At 41.2% G+C, this 26,842-nt stretch overlaps 1 protein-coding gene across 22 annotated transcripts in view; it reads right to left on the bottom strand.

Moving 5' to 3' along the window:
• Mbnl1 (muscleblind like splicing regulator 1) overlaps positions 1-26,842 on the bottom strand; it is a 173,315-nt gene that overhangs the window by 135,963 nt on the left and 10,510 nt on the right. For 15 of the 22 annotated variants that reach the window (XR_005091759.1, XR_005091758.1, XM_028890586.2 and 12 more), the window contains exon 1: positions 11,606-11,776. The exons of 2 other annotated variants lie outside the window; for them this stretch is intronic. The gene's annotated coding sequence lies outside the window, so the exon portion shown is untranslated. Of the gene's footprint in view, positions 1-11,605; positions 11,844-11,972; positions 12,193-26,842 lie in introns of those variants that run through there. 5 more of the 22 variants (XM_028890602.2, XM_028890603.2, XM_037206630.1 and 2 more) reach the window with 4 other exon arrangements.

The following is a 26,842-nucleotide window of genomic DNA, read 5'->3' as shown; positions in this document are numbered from 1 at the left end:
ATGTCTAAAAACAGCGTAATGAATGAGCATAAACTAACAAATTGAGAATGATCCATGAAAGTCAGGATATATTTTGTACATATCATTACACATATCATTCCTTGGTAAAAATTCTATGGTAGCATATTATTGCTGGGAAAATACAACAGACCTGTGTTGATGGATTCTGCACTGGGAGACCCAACCAACCATGGACTGGAGATGCTTAAAAATAAAGTACATGTATATGTTACATGGTATTAGGTATCATAGGAATCTAGAGACAACTTGAAACGTACAGAGCATGTGCAAATGTGACTTGTTAAGGGCCTGAAGTATCCATGGATTATGGCATCCATAGGTGAGTCCTAGAACCAATGTGCATGATTCCTGAGAGACAATTGCACATTGGAAATTCCCAAAGATCTCTCCAACAGAAGCCTGAACTGATCTCCCTACAGGCAAGTGCAGGAAAAGGTCACACAAGGGTAAGAGACCTTTTCATGTCTGCTGGTGACAGGAGGGTCTTAAGATTTTAGGTTTTACAAAAATAAAATAAAAAATAAGATTCTCAGCACTTTTGAGGCTCTATGCAATTTGTCTTCTAATACTGAAGCAAGACAGTTTTTGCTTTGTTTTGTTTTTCATTAAATCTGTATATTCTTCATACCATTTTTTTTTTTTCTAAACATCAGGCATAGTGACCTGTGTATGTATTCTCAACTCTTGGGAAGGCAGGAGAGAAAAACTATGCTACAGAATGAGGCTCAAACCAAACTTGGCTTCAAAATGAGCCCCTACTTCAAAAAGTGAAGATTTAAAAATGCTACACTTATTCCCATAAAAGTCACAAAAGTGAGGAAGGTACTGTGAGAAAGGACTTGATTTCAGTTCAGCTGGGTATGGATCAGCTGTGTGAATCTAGGCAGGTAGGTTAACTGATTCTCAGCGTCCTCAGCAATATCAGGAAAAGAAGTTCTGCCTCCCTTGCATATCTGTTCACCATTACTAGGCTGTTCACAGCATCCTGTGTTTTCTCTAAAACAATGTAGGTTTCACACAAATAAGATGCTCCAAAAGGAGAGCTCCACACTACCATCCACATTGCCCAAAGACGATGGATTTTTGTAATAGATGCCCAAAATACATTCATTAATGATTATTTAGCACATAAGAATGCTGTTCTTATTGTTCAAATGGTAAAGATTTAAAGGGAAAAGAACAGCACACATTAAGCTTTAATCCATAGCTGAGAAGACATAACAGTCTCCTTCCTAAATTAATTGTGCCCAATACAATGTTTGCTTTAAAAAACCCCAGTTTTCATAACTATATTCCTCTGCAGTAGCCACTTCCTTTAAACAACGTTCAGCAAGTATGGTCTCCAGGAAAGCATCATATCATGAAGAATTAAATTTGAGGTATGTATTTCTCAATAGTCTCAAACATCTTCAAATGGTGTTTTGGGAAGGTCATGAAATACCTCCGAGAAAATCGACACCTGGGTCAAGAATATTCTGAGATTCCCTCCTCTCATTTGCGACATTCATCACATCTCGTAAAGTCTTCGAGGTAAATTGATGCCAAATGCCTCATCTAAATGCCACCAACTTGACAAGGCAATTTTTCCTGAATGTTAACACTGGAGTTCAAATGGTGGTTCCAAATAATTTACAGCAAATTTGTCTAGTTCAAATGTGCACAGTGATGGAATAACTGAGGAAGTATTCTCACGTTCACGTTGGTGAATCTTAGTTAATAACACTTTCTAAGCTTAACAACAGCATACACACTTTCACTGTATCTGTAAAGCACAAAACAAAAACTAGGTAAAAAAAATCTAATAGTTAAAAAAAGGGTATCTAATAAATGCTGTTTTTTTTTTTTCAGAAAACCAACAACACATTAAAAAGGCAGAATATGGCAACATTATTCTCTTGTTCTGCATTAACATCTTATATCTAAAACCATGAATAGTGCCAATTCTATACTACCTTCCATGGAATAGAGTTTACTGAAATAGAAAGCATCAAGTAGTTACACATAGAGAATTTTATGTATGCTGTACATCACATGGATATGCTCACAGGCATGGGGGGCGGGTAACATCCTTCTCCTCTAGCTCTTTTTCACCTGAAGGTTTTGACACCAAGTCACTGGCCCTGAGCACACCAGTTGGCTGGCTGGGCTGGCAGCACTGTGGGACGCCATGCTGATAGTTTTTATAGAAGCACTGGAATCTGAACCCTGGCCCTCAAACTTGTGCAGCGAACACCTTCCCCATTGAGCTGTCTCCCCAGTTCCTACAATTAAAATCTTTCTGAAAACTGTCTTGATTTTTTGAGACTCACTATAAATATTAAATAAAACATAATCTCTTATTTCTATCATTCTATGCTAAACAATGTTAGGCCATTTATTTGTATTAAAAAATCTCAGGTAAATTAAAATGTCAAGCCTTCTATTTCAAGCATAGGTATTTTCCTAACCCCAGATAAAATCAAAATACAAATGCTTATTTTTTTTTTCCCCTATGAGAATCAACTATCAGTTTCTAAGAGTGGCTGGTTATTAAGGATTTTTACTTTCAGGAGAAAGAATACCACAGTTACACTGATACCATCCCGAAAATAGCAAGGTCAGTGAAGTCTAAATGTCAACCACATTGAGCACATTGCAAACTTGTTTTATCATGACTCTCTCTGCCACCTTGTTTATCACTGAGGACAGGATACACGGCAGTTCTACATGGCCTGTAATAAGGGACCAAAGTTCCTAGTTAACACTAAGACATTTCCTAGCAAATAACAACATACCCATATAGACCTAGCTTTGTTTACTGCAGAATTGCAAACATGGGATAAAGGTTTTGGTGGTCTTCAGACCATCGCCGTGCTTCAACGGTGCCTGCACAGCAAGAAAAGGCATGAAGAGTTGGACACACCATAATAATCGAGCTGTAATCCTAGATAAACTTATAATGGTGTGTTTCTCTCTTAACGGATATTTTTTGAAGTACGAGCCTTCATTTTTGTCTGTGTTTTGCATTTAGTTTTTCACGCAGGGGTTTGCTAGATGACCCAGCAGGTCAGTCTTGAACTCAGATTCTCCCTGCTCCTGCTTACTGAGCACTGGGACTGCAGGCAATCACCCCCACGCCTCCACAGCTGTGTGGCTCTGCAGTTCTTCATTCTAACAGTGCTTGGACCAGCAGGATTAGAACAATGATAGAGTTTCAAATAAGAAATTTTTTAATGATTTTAATTCTTAGTATGTTTTTAAATTCCTCTTAACATTCACTATAGCAAGCCATATCCCTTTCTCCTGTTCATATCCAATAACTGGATATGCCTCATGGAACCAAAAGTCCTATTTTTCACCACAAAACACTTCCTCCTTCTCACTCTTCACTTACTCCCAACCAATCTGTCCTTGCCGTGCATCACGTTCTTCCCGTTGGGGACACTGCAGTACAACTCCTCCCAGAAGAGGACATCCCTCGCCAACAGTTTCCTGTGCTCTCCAGTGTCACATGGCTGCATGTGCTGCCTGGTGGCCAAGGCAGTGCCAGCCTCCCTGTGCCATCTGACCCCTTTCTGTTCCTTTCCTGTACTTCCCTCCCTCCATCTCTTTTTTCTCTACCCTACCACCATTTACCCTTTCTCTACAAATTTCCCCATGTGTTGCTGTAGTGTGACCCTTGAAAAGTATCTCAGATGTCTATGATCTTAAATCACCTGCTAACCCCCAACACACGTATTTCATTTGTTTTTATCCTTTTCCAGACGTGCAGATATTCTAAAACTGCACTACCATGGCTCAAGTCCTCCTTGGGCTATTTAGTAATTAAGTAACCTTGTGCAATAAACTTGAAATATCTATGACCCAGTTTCCCCATCCCTGAAACCAAGGCATTAGCAGGGCTATTTCATGAAGCTCTTCTGCGGAATGTATGTATTACTTTAAAACCCCATTGAATGAACACACATAAGTCATTTTCCAAACTGTTAGCATTATTAGTGCTAGTATTCTTATCTCTATTCTTTAAGTAATATTGGGGGCAAGACAAAATGTTAAAAGGTTAAAATTTGGACATTAAAAAAAAAAAAATCAAGTCTTCAGGTTCTAGAAATAACCAGAAAGTCCTAGTCATGTACGTGTGTGTGTGTGTGTGTGTGTGTGTGTGTGTGTGTGTGTGTATGTGTGTGTCCTACATGTCCCTTTAGGACAAAAGTTTTATGATCTATGTTATAGCTGTAGAGAATACTTACTGAGACTTTATAAAACAATATACATTACAACTTCTATTATGTTTATAATTACCACTTACCCATTTATAATGTCACAGACTAAGGAAGTGGAAACATTTCTCTAAAATCTATTGTTCTTTTCAAGAAATAGATAAAATGCAGTAAGTACATGAAATGAAATTATAGTATTGACATCAGCACTTACATGACAAAGGATGTCATACCCGTGATGTCTTTATTATTCTGCCTGTAGTGTATTCAACAGAGAACTTTCAAAACAAACCTTGATAGGGTATTTCTAGGGAGTTTTTATATCTTTTTAAACTTAGCTTTTAAATCGGAATTTAGTAAACAAACAACTAACAATGAGTAGTATGGTGATGTTTTATTTGTGCTGAAATGTGATTTTATTTGTATGTTAATAAATAAAGTTAAGCCGGGTGGTGGTGGTGGTGGAGGCGCACGACTTTAATCCCAGCACTCGGGAGGCAGAGACAGACGGATCTCTGTGAGTTCGAGGCCAGCCTGGGCTACCAAGTGAGTCCCAGGAAAGGCACAAAACTACACAGAGAAACCATGTCTCGAAAAACCAAATAAATAAATAAATAAAGTTGCCTGGGAGTCAGAGCTAATAGCAAGCCATTTAGCAGAAGTCTGGCAGTGGTAGCACATGCCCTTAATCCCAATCACATGACAGGCAGATCTCTGTGTGTTCAAGGATATAACCAGCATAGAGACACACACACACACCTTTAATCTCAATACCAACCATGGAGAACTGGAGGTCTATATAGACAAGCAGTGACAAGGAGGTCATGTGGTTGGGTTTACAACCAATGAGAAGGCAAAATAGAAAGTCAATAAAGACAGAAACACAGGAAGTAGGTCTCTTTCTCAGGGGAAGGACTGCAGTGGCTAGTTCTCTGACCTCTTGGGCTTTTAACTCTGCATTTGGCTCTGTGTTATTTAATAAGACCATTCAGGATTACATCTACAGAGTAGCCTTTTGAAGAGGCTGAGAGGGTAGCCAACACTTAGTGTTTTCCACACAACCTTCCCCAACAGCAAGTACATTCCCTTCTGCTTCTTCCATCCACTGGCTCACGTGACCACCTTCCTGCTTCCTCTGTTCTGTAAGGAGAGGAAAGGCACTACCATGCAGGCAGCTTTCTTCTACGGTCAGACACAGTGCTGGTGTGCCATGCTTCCTATCCTCACCAATACTAACGCATAACCATGGGGTAGAAGGTTAAAACGGACAACTGTGAGCGGTCTGCAAATTCTAATACCAAGTCAAATTCAGAAAGTGTCTTTGATGACGACGTTTACAATCTGCTTAGTACTGCTCATCGCCTTGCTTAGGCATCCTTTAACTTGAATACAGTTCATGCTTATGACATGCTACACTGACAGGTAACTCCTTGGTTTCCTCACCTTTCAGATTTTTTTTTTTTTTTTTTTTTACTGCAGACAGATGTCAGGACCAGAGTTCTAGAAGAAATCTGACAACTTCACCAGCCCTTCCCCAAACTGCCTCTTAAAACGGCAGCCGTGTTTGTTGTTTGTTTTTCATTGTTTGTTTTTCACATCCACAAAAGAGTACTCTCACCTGGGTCCAAAACCATCAGTTATTCTTTTACTTCCTTTTTGTTTCTTTCATTCAGAGACCTGAGAAGTTAGACATTGTAACTGTTTGATTCAAACCTCTTTGCCCACACGCTCTTCTCTCTTGCCTGCTCATTATATATCTTAAGTTTCATTTCCCCCAACAAAATCCCTTCTCCTTTGGTGTGCTGAACTTGAATGTTTGGGGTATATATTAAAGCTGTCATCACACTCTAGGTGGAACTGTCTCCATACTCTCAGTCGAGCTTGCTCTTCCCCAAATTCTCTGTATCTTTTATTCACCAGTTGCCATTTTGTTTCTCCTGACCTTTGTAACCATACAGAGACTGAAAAAGTTGGAGTGTTGCAATGTCCACTAATGCTAATAAACAACACTACCAGTGTTCTGGTTCAGGTCATCTGGGAAAATACTATACATCTTCTAGATGAAAGAACGAAATAAATGAATTACAATGTATCTACCAAATTCCTCTGTGTAGAACTTACATATAAACACAGGGAACCACCGCTGGATGGATGCAATGAGTGCTTTAAAGGGCCAGGGATGGTGAAACTGGAAAGCTAAAGAACACCTGAGGCTTCCCTTGACTTGTGTCTCTGGAGATCACTTCCACCGCTGCACTTAGGTTAGCCATGGCTGCATCAGGATTGGTCTGTTTTCTCCAAACTTCTGGACCAGGCTGGGGCTACAACCCACCCATGGGCACATGAGCACTCACTTAGCATCTGCTGAGCTATAATCCTCAATGCCAAGCTAACACAACACCTTCAGTATTGTCCTAACTAGACATGCCTCATGAAATACCACTATATCACTTTCAAAGTTCACATATACTCCCAAGCCAGATGTCATTTCCTCAAGGATATACTGACCAAATCAAGTAGTTTTTGAAGAGCCTGCATTGACAGTTTGCCACAATATGGTCTACCTGGAAATCATATTTACACGGCAAGTTAATGTTTCAAAGGAGCATTTGGAATGTTTATTTCATAGAATTAAACCTGTTCCAATTACCCTATAATTCTGAGTCCTCTAAAACAAGTAATATTTTAGGAAATTGCTTCTAAACACACACACACACACACACACACAGATACATGCACAAACATACTCAATATACAAGTTCTGTGTTCGCAACTCATAGAAGCCTATATTCTATTGCTTTCATCAACTTTTTTTTCACATTTTGGATGCATAAAAGGCACCCTCTCTATTCCTTATAATCATGTCAAGAGAGATAACAAAGTTTCCTAGGGAGTAAACTATTTGTAGCATAATTCTACTTCAAAAAAATATCTTCCCTTCTTCAAACAACTATCTAGAAATACAAATAGCTGCCTATTCAATGCAATGGCTTCCCCCAGTCTTTAGATAATGTACCCTGTACTGTTTTAACAAAGAATAATCACAGAAACCTAAAGTGAGAACTTTTAAAAAGTGGGGAAAGCATCAAAAAGAACTCTAAGTGTATAAAATTAAAAAACTCGTTCAAAGACTCTTGGATATCAGAAGCACATGTGACAAGTGCTTCCCTAAAATTGTGACAGAAAAAGAGATATAGCAGTTGTGCTATGCTTTTTTAAAAGTAATAATATATACAACACTATAACCATGGATATGCTAGTTTTATTTCTCTCAAGAATATAACTGTAGTGCTGACATAAACATATATACATATAAATATGAAAACACTATATAAACACCAATTTCCTGATATTGAATCAAAATAAAAAAAAAAATGTCTACAGACATCTCATGGCATGTCAATTGAGCCTTTCAACTATCTGCTTCTCAGTTAATGAGTCCCCCCCACCCCCGTTCCCGAATATGCCTCATGACTCATCAGAAATGAACACCAGTTAACAGGGACACTCCCACCCCTCTTCTTCCACCACAGTGTTGACACTATTGTGAAACATGCCTGTTAGAGCAGACAACAGATAGACCACACTACCAAAGATCAATTCTCCTTGAGGCTCCACATGGGATATGGCTCCTGCCCCCACAAAAAAAAAAAAAAAAAAAAAAAAAAAAAAAAAACAACCAAAAACCTTGTGTACCTCTGATAGCCATCAAGAAAACATCAGCAAACATAACTTTATGTGGCTAGAAAAGAACATTTTTTTTTTTTTGGCATAACACTTTGCAAGGCAAAATATACTCCAGTTATGAAAATATCCAAAAAGAATGTGCCGAGGACCTATGCCATTGTGCTTTGTTAACCAGCCAGATGCTTTCTCAAGAACGTGATCAGATTATAAAAACTCGACATACAGCAATTCTTCAGAGCCTATAACACCACAAGAGAAGCATCGTTCCACCTTCCCTTGCATGCAAAGCAATGCCCTACTCCAAGCAGGTGAAAATCCTTTATCCCTGTGAGTTTGTTTGGCTTTGTCTGGTGTTTTTATTTTCTAAGGAAGGTCTGTCCTAACAAAAGAAAACATATATTAGGCATTTGAAGGTAACTGCTGTTTACTGAAAACTATTTTAAAGTAAATTTCACTGACTTGCTTCTGTTTGGTAACCCCAGGACAATGATAACTATAGTGTTTCCAAACATCCCAGAGTAGCAATCATACTCTATTCTGGCCTCTGTGAGGTGTTAAGCTTATCCTCCTAATTATAAGTCTTTCTCTGTTATTACCACCTCACCATTAACTTTCTAAACTAAATAGTAGTTTTGAGGAAATAAAAATAGATGTAAGGTAGTACTTTTGTTCAAATTTTGGCTACAATGGATGAGAAAGACAAGTCATTTTGTTGCTGTGTATAATAAACATCTTCACCTTGTAAAAATAAAAAGTCACTTTTAGTGTATTTTGACTAGCAAACTCTAATTTAAGCTTTTTCTCAGAATACGGCTGTCTTACTTTATTTCCAAACAGTGCTGCCACACAGAACACAAGCCATATTTGTTATATCAAGTTTTCTAGTAGCTTGGATGGGGGGGGAGTTAAAAAGTTTTTTTTTAAAAAAAAGGGAAATTAAAATAATAAAATGCTCTATCAAGACCAATATTCAATACATTGTCGTTATAACATAGTTATATAAATATAATATTAATCAAATATTTTACATTCTTTTCTTAGTAGAAAATTTTCACAAGCCAGTATGTATTTCACACTTTAAAGCAATATTCAGAACTAGACACATTTCAAGTGTACAACAACACATGTGACTCGTGGCTTCTGTACCAGCCAGCACATTCTAAACTTCCTGGAAGATAGAGATTCTGATCTAAAAGTCCAGACATTGAAAAATCCCCTGATGCACACTGTCAGTACCTTAAGCTGAACCAAACATTTAGTGAACATATTTTGTTCACTCCTCTACTGTTCTGACCATCATATTCATTGCCTTCTCTAATGCCCTTTAGAGCATTTAAAAAAAAAAAAAAAAAAAAAAAAAAAAAAACTTAGTTGCCCATTCATTTGGGCTTATTCCAAGCAAGGTCTAAGATGCTCTCTAGTCCACATATCTACCACCAAGCAGAAAGCCAGAAGGGGCAACAAGACCTTTCTGTTTCCATAAACAGAGAGATCAAATACAGGCCTGCCGTATGGTGACAGTGATAAGTGCAGGGTTAACAGTTTTACTTACAAGAAAAATTGGAAACATTATATAAGAAGAGTACACTCTTCCTCAACGAGAACTATCACTGCATGTTTCCCCCACCCCCTCCGTCCTCAAGGAGAAACCTTGAGGTAATCTCTTCTTGCTCTGAACAGAACCAAGTGTTTCATTTCACAGGAATTCCATGCCCTGAGCAAGAACAGAATGTTAGAATCAAAATTTAATGAATTCCACTTGGAGTCTGCCTCAAATGTGGAAGTGTACACACACAAACAGTAATATCCCAAACCACGTAATACTGCTTTCCCTTCTGACATGTGCATCCTAGGTTCAAATTTGCAGGGAAAAAAAAAAAAATGAAACGAAGCACATGTGAGGTTTGTCTAAGTCTCTCCCAATAGTAAAATGTGGCAATGATGTCTTCAGTGACTGTAATTATAAAAGAGATGAACAGGTTTTCTGGTGCTGACCTAACCTGTTCCAGAAACACAACAGTCAACTTCACAGTTCTCACTGAGGAAACTCTTCATTAAACAAGAAAATATAAAGATTTTATGTCTAGATTTGAAAAAAAAAAAAACTAACAGAGATTAAAAAGAAAATGTAACCCCCTGCAAATACACAAAACAGGAACACTAGGACATGGTATGTTTCTTGAAAACTAGTTAACTTTAACTGTCACCAACTTTTAAGAAGGCAAAGACAGAAGTGACAGCCACGTGCTTTCTCTAGTTATGAAATAACATTGTCTCAGGCTACCAACTATGTATCTAACACATCCTGTGTACTGAACTAAATCCTCCAAGGATTCTGTAGTCCTTGAACTTTCATTTTTAACTTGTCTTGGTGATCAGAACTTTATCTGGAAAATAGAACCAGGAAACAACACCAGCACTCTAAAGCCACAGCAGAGAATGTGGCCGGGGACACTTAGCCTGGTGTGGAAAAGTTATGCCCTAAGTTCTTTGTATAAACACTATGTTGAAACCTAGGAGAGAGGAATAGCATGTCCATTGGTGTACTATTTCAAAGCATGTTGCAGAAGGCCTGCAAATCCAAAGGCCATAATTATGACTTCCCTCTCCATGTATTAATTTGTTTATGAAATTCCTCAGAGTATGGCAGAGTTTATTAATCGCTTGCTATGGTCTGTGCCTGTGCTGGTGGGCACAGAAACCTAAGACAGTGTCAATAACCTTCCAGGCAGCTTCTAACTTTGTTTTTAATCCTGGGGATGCAGATCCATCTTAGCATCCCAGCAGCCAAATAGGCTACAAGCCAGAGAGACTTAAGAACACACTTAAGCTTGTCTCAACACCCCTGTAGTTGTAACACGCTGTGGGCTAACCAGGAAGGCTTCAGCTCCATTTTTATATATGTAATTTTTTGGTTCTCTTGTTACAGGCTCTGGAATCAAAGTACTCTCCCATGATACATTACTAACAATAACAGATTCGGGCATTTTTTTTAAGAGGTTGAGGGAAGGCTACATATTTTCTTGTTTTTGTCTAAAAAACAGTCTACATGCTGACTACTTTTCGTGAAAGCAATTCGACCAGCCTACTGCGGCTCCACCCTGGAAAGCTCTATACTTACTTTTCTTACAGTTTTTTTTTTTTTTTTTTTTTTTTTTTTGAGTGACGCACTACAAAACGACCAGAAAGGGAGGAAAAGCGGCAGCCCTCTAAAGCAGGGCGTCTTCCGCCCTGTAAACTTGGCAAAAAGCACCCTGGACTGAAATACAGCACTCTCCATATAAGGCAGCCCAGCTAAACATGTCATGCGTAATTTATGGGTGGCAGGCAGAGCATTAACCTCTGCGTGCACATACTTGGCCCACATGAAGCCAGGGCTGGATGGCAGCCCCCCGACAGAAGGATGCGGGCGCGGCCGGGACCCGCGCAGCCGGTGGCCGTCCCTGCCGTCCCTGGCAGAGGTCACCGAGTTCAGAGCACTCGGCCACGCACCTGCCCCCCCCCCGCCCCGCTCCCCGGCTGCCAGTCCGGTCCCGCAGCGCCCCGCGGGGGCCCCCCAGCAGCGAGGCGCGGGCCAGGGCCGGGAGCCGCAGCGCGCCGCCGCCGGTGCGAGCCGGGGGACCCCCGAGCGCCACCCCAGGCCGCCGCCGCAGCGCCGCCCGCAGCGCCGAACAATGCGCGGCCGCCCCGCCACTCACCTCTCACGTGGCCGTGCAGGCTGCCCGCCGGGGCCCCGACTGCCCGGGCATTGTGGGATCGCGACTCCGGGATGCCCGCCACGGGAATGAGAACTGGCCGGGTCGGGTCACGGGAGCATGGCGAGCGCCCCGACTCGTCGGGCTGCGGCGAGAGACTGGGGCATGTCGCCGTGCAGCCTCTTATCGCCGCGCGCCGGTTTCCGCCGCTGCGCGGCCCCTCCCCCGCGCCAGCCCCGCCAGGAAGGCGCGCGGACGCGCCCGCCGAGCTCCCACGCGCAGCCCCGGCCCCCGCCCGTCCGCCCGCTCGCCCGCCAGCTAGCCCGCCTGCCCGCTCGCTCGCTCGCTCGCCCGGGCCCGCGCCGCTTACCGCCGCTCCAGCTCCGAGGGCTCCGCGCCCAGCCCGGGAGGCCCACCAAGGTTAGACGAAAGGTTAGAGTCAGCGGCCGGGCCTGCCGGGGCAGAAGCGCCGCACTGCCTGGAAACCTGGAGGGCGAAGGGCGGGAAAGAAGCCGCAAGGGTGTTGGCGGGTATCTTCCTCCAGCAGTCAGCACTCCACAGTTTCGGAGTTCTGCGGGAAAACTGATCGTCACCCAAGCACAAACCCAGGCCACCTTCCCGTCTAACCAGTAAATAAAACTTGCAGTCTAGAGGCGCCCTTACCTCCAACTCCGCAGTGTGGTGTACAGAAAGCAGGGCTCCCTCTTTTAAAATAAAATAACATCTTAGGAGATGCAGAAGTACTCCCACGCAAACAAGCCCTGGGCAACGGCCTGAGCAAATGAAACCCCAGCCCCCTAGTTCTCTGGGTGCTGTCTTGTAACTTGGCTTTAAATGAAAAGAATCCTGGGCTTGTGAGAAGAGATAAAGTTTGAAGATCTGCGGACGGGATTTCCTGTGAATTTAAGGAATTCTGATAACTTGGTCAAGGATGCTTTTTAACTAAAAACGCTTGTTCCGTGGTTTGAACATAATTTGAGTAGGGGCGAGGGAATGCAAACTGTAACAGGATTTCTCCCTGCCTGTTTGTACTGAAAAAGTGAGGCCGGCTTTCCTAGGAGGAGGAAAAATGTCAGGAAAAATGTTAGGGTGCACAAGTGGTTTGCAGAGGTACCAGTAACAGACCTGAGTAACAGATCCTATGCTGGGTCCGTGAAACACTGGCTGAATCCTGCTTACTGATCCCTCCCTGGACTAATTAATTAACTAGTGCCACTTCTCAGTGTTAATCATTAAAAGTACCCAAGTCCCCAACAATGGAAACAAAGTAAAATGACACTAACATTTTTTTCGGAGAACAGGGACAGGGAGTTTCTAACTGACAATTAGTAACCACCGTAGCCCGGGGACTTCCTTTCTTCACAGCGTTTATTTCAGAAGCTAGGTGGAATGTGGGCTATGGCAGAGATGTTAAGTATAGGTAGGAATGCGCGGGTGTGGGGGGTCCTTATACAAGGATTGTACTTTGTGAGCAGCATGGTAGGGAAGAGACAACCTCATTCGTTCTGCTGGATAGTTAGATGCTATGGTGGTAGACAACACCACCAAATGACCCAGAGAAAGGGAGGAATTTCACAGTATAACTAGTGCCTTGAAAGATGTGCAGAAATTAGTAAGATAAAAAGAGAGTTGATGGGCTAAGGAGATGACTCAGCCTTAAAGAAACTGGGTCTCAAGCATGAGGACCTGAGTTCAAATTCAAAGCACCCAGGCGAGATTCCCTAACCACAGTGCTGGAAAGGAGGTAGAGAAGGGGAGATTCTCAGAGGCCATTGGCCAACCGTTGAGTCCAAGGTTCAATGAGAGACCTTCAAAAAGATAAATAAATAAGAAAACGGAAAGTAAATTTCAGAAGATAGCTGATGTGGACTCCTGACCTTCACATGTCCTTACACCTAGGCACAGGGAGTTGGATGGAGGTGGGCCCTGAAACAGTGGAGAAGAACTGAGCACAAGCAAGCAAGCTATCTGTTCAGTTCCATGTAGAGTCAATGCATTCGTCTTCTCTATCCCTTTCTGTAAAAGGAGATTGAAGTGTGGGCAGGAGAGGAAGCCACAAGCTTCAACTTTACTTCAGAACACCATGATGAACTAGTTTGCAGGACCAGGGAGATAGGGTGGAGTGTCTGGACTTGCATTCTAGAAAGATCTCTGGCAAATGCTTAGAGGGTGACTCTGGGTGTATTCAGGGATGTTGGCAAAGGAAGGGTGAATGGGTGTAGACACAGTGGAAAAGTGACTCATTCCGGGACTGAGGAAGGGAGGGGCCTTGGGAGACTCCCAAGCTCCTAGTTCAGCCTACCAGATTGCTACTAGCCTTTCAGTTGCTTCAGTGGCTTCCCATTTTCTACCACCAGAAAGAACCCTGACTTCCTGAGAGCACAGGCTACCTTTGCACCTGCTGCGTTAGCATCCATGCCCCTCTGCTCTGACCGTTTGTTCAGTGAGCTGCCGAGACCGAATCCTGTCTGAGGAATTAATTTAGTTATGCTCAGACCACTTCCAAGTTAGGGACTTGTTGATCTTTTTCTCACATGCTAGAAAACGTGCCCTTTGCAACTGAGCATAGTGGCAAACAGGACTTTGAACCTATGTATGGCTCAAGAGGGGAAGCTGTCTACTGCAACACTCCAGGTTGGGGAACTTCTGGAAACAACACAACAGCAAAACATTGAAACAAATTTTGTTCCATCAGAAAGAACAAAAAGAAATTCAAGAAAGGCGCTTAATGTTAGAAACAATAGCATAAACATTCTAGTTAAAAGCAAGTTAAAGAAAAAAATGTTATTTTACAAGATAAAGAGAAAAGGAATGTTATGATCAAGCATTCAAGCCAATGTAAACCTTAGAAATGAGCCAAAATAAATGAAGGTCTGAAACAACATTGCGGTCGAGTAAGCCTCACCTGTTATCATTTAAAACTTTGAACCACTGAAACAAACATAAAATCATATATTAAAAAATATTAAACTATGTTGCTTTGAACTACCAATAGCCACTGAGTCACATTTCAAATTGTGGAAACTACTTAAAAAAAAAATCATTCTAGTAATAAAAAGCTAATAGCCCCCCCCATTTAAAATCTACTAGTAATTCTTCAGGGAGACCATTTCGGTGTTAGAGTTTTCAGGCTCGTGAGTGCACACATCCATAAGCACGAAAAGGCGGTCATTTGCAGGAAGAAGGGGAAATTGCAGAGACAATTTCAGATGAAATCAAACTACATTTTTAGGTAAAGGAAAAAGTGTTCACTGCAGGCTCCTGAGCTATTTCAGTCCCTTCAAGTCTTAATTATACCAACGAGTCCAACAGGACTACAGGCAGGGGACATGGATTTGGCAGATAATATCAGCTCCTTGTTTTCCAACAATATAGATAAAAGAAACAGTAACATTTATTTTTCTCAGCCAAGTGGAAGTCTTTAAGACCCATGTAAGAGTGTTTATTTTATAAACTCTGTTCTTTGTTCTGTGTACAGCATTCACAGCTCAGTAGTTCCCACTACCTTTTAATACAATGTCTTTTCTGCCTCCTCCTTCCATGTCACCTAAACCTAAGAAAAATGGTTGTAAAAATAGAAATAGGAAAACCTTTTGAAACACTTATCTATAATTTATTTTTACTATACTGGGATAAAATAATTATTTATAATAATGTAGTTATATAATATATGATAACACAATATAATACATGATATGATAATACTGATTAAAATAATCGATTGCGTGACAAAGCTAGAACCCAGCCTCAGTTCCTATACTTCCTTATCATGCTTAAGTAAAAATAGTTAAGATAAGAAGCTTTTAGAAGTAATTAAAACAATGCAAACACTTGTATGGAGAAGCACTGTTAAGCCTATGCACTTGTACCTATGTTATTTATATTGCATACCAGGAAAAAGGTAACTTCTTCTATAGTCTGAATTCAAACTTGTTCACAACGGAATATCTATACTTGACAGATTTATATGAATCTATTTATTTGTCTGTTTATCTTCAAGGGTAATTAGATGTTTCACACACAAAGTTCTTTTAATGCCCGTTATCTAAATATAGATAATACATCTCATATACTACAATATGAAACATACCAATTATTGTATGAATTACAAAAAAAATTTCATGTAAAATCAATATATTTTCAATGTTTATAAAAATAAAAGACTTCAAATACTGCTTTAATCATGTACTTCTTACATTACCTAAAAGTTAAGTGTTGCTGGAGGGCTTCTCTCCAGCTTCCACCAAGACCCACAGTCCCACAATCCATGTATAAAATAATCACTCAGACAGTTATATTACTTATAAACTGTATGGCCATGGCAGACTTCTTGCTAACTGTTCTTATATCTTAAATTAACCCATTTTTATAAATCTATACCTTGCCACGTCGCTTGTGGCTTACCTGCATCTTTACATGCTGCTTGTCCTGGCAGTGGCTGCAGTGTCTCTCCCTCCTTCTTCCTGTTTCCCCAATTCTCCTCTCTCCTTGTCCTGCCTATACTTCCTGTCTGGTCACTGGCCATCAGTGTTTTATTTATATAAAGCGATATCCACAGCAGTTAAGTCTTGTGTATAATTGTTTGAGGATATATCAAAATGAAGAGTTTAGTAGCATGGAATGGTAGTAGGGGCAGATGTTGGGGACCACTGGCCTGCTTGTGGTGATATAATGTGCACCCTAATAATCTTGCCTGAGGATCAGAGAACAGAGCCAGCCACTAGATTAGACATAGAGGTCAGGCATTTGTGGCACACATTTTTAATACCAGCACTTGAGAACTCATGCCTTTGCTTGGGAAGCACACACACCTTTCACTTCAGGAAGTAATATGGCAGGGCAGAGAAAGGTATAAAAGGTGTGAGGAAGCAGGAACTCACTCTCTTTAGGCTGTGGATTTTGGGGAGTAAGAACTAGTAGCTGGCTGTTCTGCTTCTCTGGTCTTTCAGCTTTCACCCAGATATCTGGCTCTGGGTTTTTTATTAAAAGACCATCTAAGATTTGAACAACACCTGCTCTCTTAACAGGAAGACAGTTCATTGAAGTATAGCAGGATCATCGTCCTCTGTGCTTAAGACAATGGAAACAATGTGAAGTCCCATCATAGGCCTGTCTCCTCTATTTAATGTGAGCATCAAGTGCTTTAGGCTTCTCAGAGTGCTCCTTCTCTATTCTTCCTTCTTCCCTATCTCTCATTTTTTGATTTCCATCTTTTTTCTTCTTCCCATGAAGAAAACACCCCACCCCACCACCCCACCACCCGCAATGCTACCATTCGTTGACCAAGTGTTTAATTCACATCAACTTAACCAATTACCATTTCTAGGTTCTGTGTTTAGAGGTGAACACAGACTTTCCTCAAAGGATTTTTTTTATTCAACTAGCAGGGTGGGAGGGTCAGGGTAGGGATCCAAGCAACAAACAAATAAATAATAAATGAAAGGAAAGGATAGGGATAATTGCATATGGAGATGAGCATTTTTAAGTAAAACAGAGCAGATAGAAATGGAAAATTGAGTTGCATAAAGTTAATCCAGACTGAGGCAGCCATGTCCTGAGAGGGGAAAAAAAGGATTGCTTGGGGAAAAAAAAAACAGGGCTAAACTCACTGTAAGACAGGCTATCTGAGGGCAAGTAGACAGAAATGGGCTGCCTAACCTCAAGGAATTTACAGTCAAGCAAGAGGAAGCAAGAATCATAAACGACTCACTCTCAAACTGCAAAGCTATGACCACAGCATTTTGGCTCTGTGGGAAGCATGGATGTGTTGTTTATAATAGAGGTGGGGTGGGCAGGCACACATGGCCCAGGTTTGCTTCTGATAAAGATGACCAGGTTGCTTTCCACTGCCCTCTGATATGGTCTAGTCTTAGAACAGAAGGCAGGAAGTACATCACCGCTGAGAAAGAGTAGTGCCCTCAAGAAAGGCAAGTGGAAGCAAGCAAGCGGCAGCACAGCCACAGAAGGGATTTGGTTAAACATCTTTAGCCATATAGTACTGCAGGCGCTGTGCATTTATTCCCTGGAATTGAAGGAAATACACGCAATAGTCACCTCCTTGCTTTGAGGTAAGTGAAACAGATATTTCTACATGTGACCAGTCTCTTATTTGGGACCAACACAACAATGATAATTCAGAGTTACTGAAGATAGACTATTGGAATCATTCCCAGGCATGTGGGTATGCGTGGAGCCCATGAGCTGATGTAGGGAGTCCTCTTCATCCACTTGCTACCTTCTTCTTTGAGACAGGTGTCTCAGTCAAACCCAGAGATCACTAATATGACTAATTCAGCCCACCAGCTTGACCCAGAGATCCAGGGACCCTTGCTGCTCAGTACCAGAATTACAGGCAGGCTGCTAGGCCCAACGTGCTTTTGCTTGGGCTCTTGGGTTCTGAACTCCAATCCTCATGTCTGCTGCGTACAGGTGTCCTAGTTTTCCTTCTTTTGCTGTGACATAACCTGATAAAAAAGCGGCATAGAGGAAGAAAGGGTTGATCTGGCTTCCAGTTCCCTTACATCATTGCAGGGATTTTTAGAAATACAACATACAACGGGAACTATGAAACGGGTAGCAGCATCTCTTGGACTTTCACATCTACGGTCAAGAGCAGAAAGAAGAAACAGGTCCTTGCATGTTAGCTCTCAGCTTGCTTTCTCCTCTCCTATAAGGTCTGGGTCCCTGCCTAGAGTGTGCTAGGCTCCACAGTGGGCTAGTTTTTCCCAAAACGGTTAACAGTCAAGACGAACACCCTCAGACATGGCTGCAGGCCACCAGAGCTAGATTATTCCTCCTTCAGTTTCTCAGGTGATTCCAGATTATGTCAAGCTGACAGTTAAAATGGACCAGCACACATTGCAAGCACATGAAGCACCCAGTTATCTCCCTGGCCCAACTTTGATTTTTTGATACAACCGTATGGAAAAAATGCCATTCCTCATGCTGATCATGGTAGTCATCATCTTCATAAGTATATATGTATATATATGATAGAGGCTTCAGAGTTGATTCTCCGACCAAAGCTTCCCAGTTAATAAGAGATCCAGCTTCCTCTTCTACAGAATTCCACATGGAATTCCTAAAATCATGGAATAATAGTAAGATATGACAGATTTCTAAACAAATGTATCTAAAATAAAAGAGTGTCATGGGGGGCTGTAATTAAAATAATAAAATATGTAACATTGACCTTTTAATAAATAAAAAAATACACAATTAAACATAAAACAGGTAGTGGGGAGGCCAAAGTAGATATTTCATCTATTTTTGCTTATGCTATGTAATTATATGTAATGTTGTGAAACACTTTCTATTATGCCGTGAAATTATGTGGTGCTGCTAAATACAGAATTCCCTGGTAATTCTTTTGTTATAGTATATATACATATATATGTATACATTTGGATTATAGTATATGAAAGAGCTAAATTATATACATATACATATATATTATTAACATTGTTCATTGTAGAAAAGTCTGTGACCTTTTTTATGAAAGACATAGTCACAACCTTATTAATTCTTAAAACTGACACTCTCAAATATGACAACAGCCAGGGTTCTTTTTCATTGGTTACCTATTCATGCTTGACATTCCTTTCCTTTGATTTCATAGTACTTCATATTTCTGTCCTTTTTCATTCCATTGTGCTCTCTCTCTCTCTCTCTCTCTCTCTCTCTCTCTCTCTCTCTTCTCTCTGTGTGTGTGTGTGTATGTGTGTGTTTATCTGTCTGCCTGAATCATCAACTGTACCATCCTATTATTTCTTACTCTTCTGAGATCCCTGAAATGCTTAAAATGACTTTAAACCATGTCTCAAGAGATGTCTTAATCCTTGACTCTGACTAAGACAATACTTCGTCACATATAATATTGATACATACATTCATAGACACATTCTTTCCACTTTACCTTGTTCAACAGCATGTGAACTGGGAGATATAATTATAAATTATTATTTTTGTGTGTGTGTGTGTGTGTGTGTGTGTGTGTGCCAGCAGATGTATGTACATGTGTGTACTTATCAAAAGAAGCCAAAGCTCTCAGATTACGTAGAGCTGGAGATTTCAGCAGTTGTGAGCTCCCGAACACAGATGCTGGGAACCGAACTTGGTTCTCTACAAGAGCTGCACATGCTCTTAACTGCCATATCTCCAACCCCTGATTTTAATATCAATGTACTGGCCATTAATCCATTTAACAATTATTTATTGATCCCTGACAATATGTGAGGATTTGTGGCTGCTGTCTTCCTCGGGGTGTTCTATTAGTCTGAGGTGGAGAGAATTTGGGAGAGAATGCAGATGAGAAAGCTTGTAACAATACAGCAGTTCAGTTAAGTTCAGCAGGCCCTACATGCTTGCCATGTGCTAAGCAGGTGGCAAAGAGGACTGGGTGGGGCCAGGCCTTGGTCCTCATGGGATTCTAAGCCACTGGCGAGTGGTAGAATTATCCAACAACTGTTAACAGCTTCATGGTGAAGAAAAAATAAAATCAGAGAAAAAGTCATGAAGGACCAAGAGACAGACAAGTGACTTGATCAGATGCAGACTGCTAACACTCATCACCCAGCAATGTGAAAGGGAAGTGTGGTTTTCAGAGTAATCATATTGCCCTATGGAAAGCCTGTTTTTCATGCCTGTTTTTCAGAGGCTTGACTGCCAGACAGCAGGAGCCTGGCATTTCTTCTGTAAGTCCCCTGGGGCCTTGCAGCTTTCTCTCCTGGCTTCCTTAAACCTAAGTCACAAATCTTCAGCAGGTGTTAGGTGATTATCTGATCAAGGTCATTCGCACTAAGGCAAGAATGAAGAGCATCTGCTTCCACCAAGGACAGTGTGTCAGTCCTAATGAACTGCTAATAGAAATGGCTTTGTGCACCCTGGGGACAGATACCAGCTCCTCTCCCTCACAGACTCCTCCCCACACTTCTCACCCTTTCTTTCCCTGCTGAAGGAAAGGAAAAATAGAAGCTGGTGAATCCTCAGATGTTAGACATTCTAACATGACTTTGAACCTCACAGAGGTAGACAGGGTGCTGTTAGAAATGAGGTAGCTGAAATTAGACCTGTAGCTGTCAACATTTTGGATCAATATGCAAAAGCCTAGACTAACACAATCAATTTCTGGGAGTGAACCCAACATATTGATATCATAAAGCCCCCTGGATGATTTCAGAGTACAGCTTACTGCTGTTGAGCTAAAATTCAGAAATGCAAGTCATTCAGGATCAGGAGCAATCCATTGGTCTGCTCCATTTCTGCATGTGATGGGTAAGATTTATTTAGCTCAATAGAAACAGTAGTATCTGTAGGAAAATGTTAGTTTGGGCAAAGTGGTGTTCATATGCTTCTGTAAACTGGGGAGTTAGGATAGCTGTGGAGAGCTGAACTGGTGAAGGAAGAATACATTTAGTCTCACACTTGCTTGGTGCTTCTCAGGCAAACAAAGCAGGTTTACTCTATTAAATATGTTCTATTGGTCCACGGGCATAAAAGCAAATTAGACCAACCATTGAGACCATGCAGAAGATAATACTACATGTTTTCAAATGCTTAGGTTGCTGTTGCTTTGAATTCCATGCCTTATCTCATCTACAGAAACATGTCCCAAAACCCTTCGAGAGATGTCAGAGTGTCAGAGAAAGTATGTCCTGGCACTTTCTTGTGTGTACTCAAACAAGAAGTATCCAAAACCACTTTTGTATATTTTACTACATTTTATACATTCACTGAACTCATTTACATATTTAAATCATGCACACAAATTAATAAATGCCTCACTTGATTTCAGTTGAAGTTTTTGTTTCAGGTCTAAATGTACCGCACCATGAGTTCGCCATCAATCCAGTTGGCCCACCAGCTGTGACTGGATTGATCTGAATGCTCATGCTTCCTCAAAGGGCATCAGCAGTACAGAACTACAATAGACTAACCCTCCAGCTTCCCCATGCTGTATGTCCTTAAACAAGGAGGAGCATTCTTTTCCCTTTTCAAACTTTCAAGTTGTAGCTTACCATGTCACCAAACAATGATGCACTTTCATGCTAGATGTTATTGCTATCAGTTTTCCTATCTGGGCTACAAGAAATAGAATGGCTGGCATAATCCCAGCTTCCCCTAGAGGCTGTGGGCTTATGAATGCAGAGATCCTCGCCTAGGCCCTGGGTGGAGCTCCAGGAGTCCAATTAGCGAGAAAGAGGAGGGTTTATATGAGTGAGAATTGTTGAGACCAAGGTTGGATAAAGCACAGGGACAAATAGCCAAACGAATGGAAACACATGAACTATGAACCAAAAGCTGGGGGCCCCCAACTGGATCAGGCCCTCTGAATAGGTAAGACAGCTGATTAGCTTGATCTGTTTGGGAGGCATCCAGGCAGTGGGACCGGGTCCTGTGCTCAGTGCGTGAGTTGGCTGTTTGAAACCTGGGGCTTATGCAGGGTCGCTAGGCTCAGCCTGGGAGGAGGGGACTGGACCTGCCTGGACTGAGTCCACCAGGTTGATCTCAGTCCTGGGGGAGGCTTTTCCCTGGAGGAGGTGGGAATGGGGGGTGAGCTGGGGGGAAGGAGAGAGGGTTGGGACGGGGGAGAACAAGGGAATCCATGGTTGATATGTAGAATTAAATTATATTGTAAAATAAAATAAAATTAAAGTTTAAAAAAAAGAGTAGACTCCAAGCATCTTGGAAGGTTCAGTCTAGTAATGAATGAGTTTGAAGCTGTAAGTTATGACCAGTTACATAAATCATGTGAATGTATTTTGAATATGTGAAAGAAATGTGTATAAATAATGGGCCTAATCAGACAATTATCTCTTTGAAAGTATATTTTTTGTATTTGTCTTTTGATTATTGTTTTTTTAAAGACAGGGTTTCTCTGTGTTACAGTCATGGCTGTCCTGGAACTCATATTTTTTAGATCTGGCTGGCTTAAGCTCACAGAGACCCACCTGTCTCTGCCTCCCAAGTGCTAGAATTAAAGGCATGTGCCACTATGGTAGGCTTGAAAAGTATAAATTTAACTTTATGGGTGTGTGTGTGGTGTGTGTGTGTGTGTGTGTGTGAGAGAGAGAGAGAGAGAGAGAGAGAGAGAGAGAGAGAGAGAGAGAGAGAGTGAGAGTGTGTGTGTGTGTGCCTGAGTAAATGTTTGTGCACCACACATGTTCAGGGGCTCTCAGAAATCAGAAGAGGGAGTTGGAGCTCCTTGAACTGTAGTTACAGGTGGTTATGAGCTGATATGTGAGTGCTAGGAACCAAACCTGCGTTCTTTAGGCAAAAACAGTAAGTACTCAGTCACTGAGCCATTGTTCCTGCTTTACCACCACCACCATCATCCTCTTTTGCCATCAGATTCAAACGTCTAGACTTATAGACATACTTCTCATCAAAATATGTGCACTACACATCTAGCTGCCTGAAGCCCTCTTCTTTTCTAAGCACAGAATTCCATTACTAGTTGCGTGAAATAGTGAGTGTTTCTGTTAACTGGCAAGAAATGTGTATAGTCTTTCAGGGCAAGGTTGTCAGCAGTCTGTGGCTGATCATTGTTACTACGGCACCCTGGCCCTTGCTGGGGTTTTTGGTGTCAGTTTCATTCACTTTGCAGAGTGAATCTTTTAAAGCTGTGACACCAACAGACAAACACTGGCTGCTTCCCTTTAATATTTTCAAGGACTGTAACATGCAAGCTTTGAAATGGTATTTGAAAAAAAAATGAATATCCAATTGTGTTATCTTTTGTTTTGTCATAGATAAAAGTGCTTTTAGAAATTGTTTGTCCTTGATGTGGTTACCATTTATCTGTTCCTAGATATAAGCTAATATGTGCTTATTTCAAATAATATATCAAGTGCCTATAATAGGAGTGTATTGAATCCTTTCAAGGCAGCACAGTAGAGATATTTATGCATGATTATTCTCAACTAGTCTATAACTGCCACCCACAAGCTTACTCCCATGCAGAGCATAGGTTCCTTCCACAGCTTCAGACGCCCACTCTCCACAAAAACACTTTCCTACTTGTCATTCACTCTTTACAATTAAATAAAGTAAAAGCTAACAGTATGAAAGCGGCTGGCCACACTGCTCCTCCTGTAGCATAGCTTTCTAAAGATAGTTTAAACTAGAAACTGAGTCAGGACATCTTTTCCCCTCGGGAGATCTTTAAAGTTTGTTTATCCAAGCAGCGTTCTGGTGGGTCTGTCTGCTAGAAACCAAAAGTAACTTTCAGGGTCCCCAAATACCAAGTGTCCTATGAAGGCAATAAAATATTGGCTTTGCTAGGTTAGTCTTCAGCATGTTTAGATAAAGGGCGCCTTGGGCACCTAATCGTACATAGATAGCAGCCTAAAGTATTAGGAAACAGAAGTACACACAAACTTGTGGCATAACCAGAACTGTCTTCACTGAGAAAGAAGTAGCCAAAGACATCATTTTGTTCATTGCCAAACAACCTGGTAATTCAGGCTCAGCACTCACAGTTGGAGTTCCTGACAACGGTGTACACGTGCTAACCACAGCACCTGAGCCATTTCCCACTTGTAAGAGTCCCAATGGCTGGAACTTGCCTTTGACTGCTTCCTGGCTTGCTAACTTGTCTTTGGCCTCCATTGGTAGCAAGGCAAAATTATGCCCCTCCCCCAGCCTGGTGGACCTAGACTGCCTGTGGATGCAGCAACAATTCTGACAGAATCAGATCAAGAAATAGTGACTCATTATTTAAGGAAGTCTTGTTCTTCCCAGGACAATATTGTGTTCCTGCACAATAAAGAAGAATAGGATTCAGACAATCTCTTAAATTTGCAGTTTTCAGTGGATACCTCTACTCCATGAAATTATGACCAGAAATGACTTCGTGATTGGGCCTTTAATAAATTACGGTTATTGTTGTTATTTTAAGTGGAAATTGATTATAAATTTTAAAATAGAAAGCATTTTTTAAAAAAATAGTGCCTATTAAGTTTCACATCTGTTCAGAATGTGAGGACTCAAATCAAACACAGAGGTTAAGAATCATGCAACTATGGATTGTAAGAGAGTCCAATCATAGGGATAGAGGTTAGTTAAGGTTTTTAAACAGATCAGTAGACTGTAACTTTAACAGACCCCAAAACATTTTCTTGAATGAGCAATAATTGAGAAACATCACTCTTTCGTCCTACCTCCCAACACCACCAGCTCGAACCAGGGCCTTGAGCTGGGTAGAGGAAGCATTGCATTGCTCTTAGCTGTCCAGTGCATACCTTTGTTTTATCCAACATTCCTGTCCTACCTTACAAGCAAAAATATAAGACAAGTCAAACTAAATCAAGCAAACCTACCAATTTCCAGAAGACAGACAGTTGTATGGGAACAACTTCCTTTGGGGCTCTAAAGGGCATATCATATGTCCTTTGTTTATTTATATACACTCAAGGAATTTGGTCCATGAAAAAAATTCAATCACCTTTTGGTATCTTTTAAGTAACATGAGTCTAGCAGTTGCCCAGAACTCTGAGAGGGAAATAGTGGTTGTGCTGCTGAGGACCCATTTGTACCAAATGCTTGTGCCACAGGAATGAAGGATTCATGCCAGGAATAATTCATCTTTGAAAGGTATTCTTCTCTAACATGGTGGGTTTCTAATGAGAGGGAGTAGCAAAGCCAATAAGGCAGCTGATGAGGCTCTTGGCTTTTGGAAAGATGTCCTTCACAGATACTGCTCACCAGCTCCGAGTCAACTTGTTAGGCCTTAAGGCATGTGTTCCTCCTACATCCTCTTCCTAGAATCTAGTTCATCTCTACACATGTATGCTACTCTTATTATTCAACTGATTTATCTTCAAATCAACATCTAAATGCATATGCATTTATTATGCACAACACAATTTCTTGAAATTAGACATTTCAGAATTGTAACATCTAGCTTGTTAACAGATGTATGACTTTCCATAGTTGCCATTTGTGTGTGTGTGTGTGTGTGTGTGTGTGTGTGAGATGAGTACATTTAATATCAGTTATCTTAGTAATGAAGTACCAGTACTGCCTCACTCTGTTTAGAATAGCTATTGTCAAGAAGACAAAACATAACCATTGTTGTTAAGACTGTGGAGAAAAAGGAATCCTTTACACTGCCAGTAAGGCTGTGAATTGGACATATGCACAGTATGAAGGTGCCACACAAAATTGAAAAAGAATCTTATATATGATCTAGCACCACACTATTTCATGTACATCAAAGAAAGCAAAACAATATTTTGAAGAAATATAACACTGTTATGTTCATTGCTGCACAATTCAAAATAGTCCTTATAAAATCAACCTGAGCACTTGTCAATGGATGCAAGGATGAAGAAAGGGCATACCTTTCCAGTTGCAGAAAATCCAAACTCTTATGCTTCTGGATTATTCTGCCCTAGCCAGGAATAAGCCTAAGTATCGTCATGTTCTCTCACACACAGTATAGATATTTATGGGTTGATTCCCCCATACGCATGAACTTGGGACCACATGGCATGTATTAAGCAAAAATGTGATAATACAGTGAGTCCCCACACCCAGCTAGTTTGATGGTAGAATGGAATGCCTTGATAATTAGCTAGTAAGCTCTTCATATCTCTGTAGAACCAGTATACCAAACATTTTGTTCTGTTTTATTTTTTTTTCTTTAAAGGGTGGCAGGAGTATTCAAGGCTGAGTTTATAAACTTACCTTGTACGTGTCTTTCTCCCTAAGGGAAGTGATGAGTGGGACTCCCTGGTCCAACTAAGGTCATCCCTCAAGCCCATACTTTGTCCTAGACCAGGAGTGGATTTTATTGTCACGTTTTGACTCAGACTAGGAGTAGAAGGATTCATATGTCATGCCACTAACTTTCTGAGTATGAGAGAAGGATATTTTTGGTGTTGTGCACATGTGCGTGTGGTTACGCATGTCTATAAGTGTACATGTCCCTGTGATGTAGATGCTCACATGGATCTAGTCCCATGTGCATGTGTGCGGAGGCCAGAGATCCACCTCAGAGTCCTTCTTCAGGCACCATCCACTAATTTTTGGTTTTTACACAGGGTCTATTACTGACCTGGAATTCGCCAAGTAGGCTAGCCTACCTGTCCACTGAGGCCCCCGTAGTCCTCATGTTTCCAACAGCCCAGTGCTGGGATTATGGCTGTGAGCTGCTATACCTGGCTCTGGGGCTCCAGCTCACATCTTAGTGCTTACACAGCAAGCACTTGACCAACTAAGGCAGCTCCCCAGCCTGGG

This window comes from Peromyscus leucopus, chromosome 6 (genome assembly GCF_004664715.2).
Source record: "Peromyscus leucopus breed LL Stock chromosome 6, UCI_PerLeu_2.1, whole genome shotgun sequence".
Lineage (NCBI taxonomy): Eukaryota > Metazoa > Chordata > Mammalia > Rodentia > Cricetidae > Peromyscus > Peromyscus leucopus.
The sequence above is the reverse complement of the archived record's forward strand: the minus strand, read 5'-3'. Positions and strand labels throughout refer to the sequence as shown.